This window comes from Solanum tuberosum, unplaced genomic scaffold (genome assembly GCF_000226075.1).
Source record: "Solanum tuberosum cultivar DM 1-3 516 R44 unplaced genomic scaffold, SolTub_3.0 scf00064, whole genome shotgun sequence".
In the NCBI taxonomy this organism is placed as follows: domain Eukaryota; kingdom Viridiplantae; phylum Streptophyta; class Magnoliopsida; order Solanales; family Solanaceae; genus Solanum; species Solanum tuberosum.
Window position 1 is genome coordinate 1,289,778 of NW_006238990.1, and position 2,236 is coordinate 1,292,013.

General features: G+C 30.3%; 1 pseudogene; it reads right to left on the reverse strand.

Moving 5' to 3' along the window:
* Positions 1-1,063, reverse strand: part of LOC102588123 (putative disease resistance RPP13-like protein 1) — a 20,318-nt pseudogene extending 19,255 nt beyond the window's left edge.
* Positions 1,064-2,236: the final 1,173 nt, after the last annotated feature.

Consider the following 2,236-nt stretch of genomic DNA (forward strand, 5'->3'; position numbering starts at 1 on the left):
GTTGTAGTTGTCATTCCACACATCATCCAGAACAATAAGAAACTTCTTTCCCTTTAAGCTTTCTTTCAATTTGACTTGTAGCTGATTAAGATTGTCATCAACCTTCAAGTCAAATGAGCCAATTTCTTGAAGTAACCCTTTTGTTATTCTGAAAGCATCATATGCCTCAGAAACACAAAACCAAGCTTTCAAATCAAAATGGTCCTTCACCTTCTCATCATTGTAAACTACTTTAGCAAGTGTTGTTTTACCCACGCCCCCCATTCCAACAATAGAAACTACAGTCAGCTTTTTCCCATTTGCATCTCCAGACAATAAACGGTCAATCAATTCCTCTATATCAGTCTGCCTTCCAAAAATATCTGAATCATCAACCAAAGAAGTTGAAGGTGCTCTAGTTTCTTGTTTAATCGAACCAAAATGCTCCTTCAAGCCAAGGAGACCAATTTGCTCTTGCAAATCCTTCAATGTTTCAATAGTGTCTTCCAACTTCTCCTTTATATTTAGAAAGAAATCATCACTCAAGCACAGGTTTAGGTCACTTACTTCTGCAAGATTTTGTTGCTGACCTTCCACCTTAAGCCTCAAAGCTTCATAATTGATTTCTTCCATCAAGTTTTCTGCAGAATCCACAGCATCTCGAAGCTCATCAAGCCACTGGCTCACTGATTGATTTGATGCCTGCTTATTCTCTGCATCACTTAGCACAGCTTGAAAACCAAGCAAAGTCATTCGTATGCTTCTGAAACATCTTGAGCAGATCACCCTTAGGAGCAAGCCTATCAAAGAGAACGTTCAAAGCTGAAGACAGAAAAGCACCACCAACTACTAACCCAATATCCATTTCTGAAATCTGCAAAGCAAAACAAGGAAACACAAAATGATTTTGAGAAGATAAAATGTTTCTATCTTCAGCAGGAATTTTACTTTATCTGTTCAATGCAAAAGAGTAATTTGCAAACAAGAATGATATTTCTCTCTCTCTCTCTTTTGCTAGTTGTCTTATCTCTTTTCACCCAACCAGAAGAGTCAATAATTGAGGCAAAAGAGAAGATTATTCTTTTTTGGGTGAAAATGATTTTCAACTTCACTTTAAAAATCACGTTCTCCCCTCAACTTTGAATAATCATCAACTCTCTTCCTTTATTCTATGCATTATCCATTTTTACCCTTATTATACCACTTATATGTAATACTTTTTTATATTATATATAATTTATTTTTTAACCTAGGTATTTGTAATATTCTTTTAAGTTATTAACATTACAAGTAAGAATAATATTTTTATGAATTTGTCACAAAATTTAATATTATATTTATGATTGTTGTTTCAATATAATATGCATTAAGTGTGTGTATATTTTTGTCTTTCTCCACTCTTTACTTCATGTGTTTCATTTTTCTTGATCCCTTTCTGATATGATGCCCCTAAAAAAGTTATTTAAGGATGTATTTTACTAAACTAACATTATTAATAACTAGTGAACATTTCCGCGCTTCGCGCGGCCATAAAAACTATTTATAAATTTTGAAATAAACTTACTAAAATTTAATCGAAATAATAACATACATCCATATATATCCTTACAAAATCAATAATATACATTAAAAAACTTCTTCTAATAAAATAAAGTAAAGCATGAAATGAAAAATAAAGGTAGATATAAGTAGAAATGGATTGTATTTTAATATCGTTTTTTAATTATTAATTTTTTCAATTTTTTTTTCTATTCTCGTATCTAATCTCCCCCTCATTTGTACATATCCTAAATAATAAGCTCTAGTTTATAAAATAGGTTACTTTCCCTTGAGTTTTCATTCTTTACTTCGTGATTATCTCCGTTTCTTTCCCTCTCTTATTCTACTTCCTCTTTTTATTTTTCTGGACCATTTTCTTTCGATCCTTTCTATATTTATTTATTAATTTCATTATTTTCTTGTTTCCCTAATTCTTGTTGTTAGTCAAAGATTGTGCTTTATTTTTTAATAATAAAATTTTAATACTTTTTTCTTCTTTAATATTCTATTACCTATTTGAAATCTAACGTCTTTCATCTTTTATAGTAATTATCTTCCCCTAATCAATTGAGTAATTATTTAATCGATGTTAAAATTTTAAATTAAAATGATAGGTACTAACACATTAATGAGATTTGAATACAATAAGAGGTAGTTAACGGTGAGTAAAAATAGCTAGTTGAACGTAATTCACTCTTTTTAATTTGAACTAAATTTG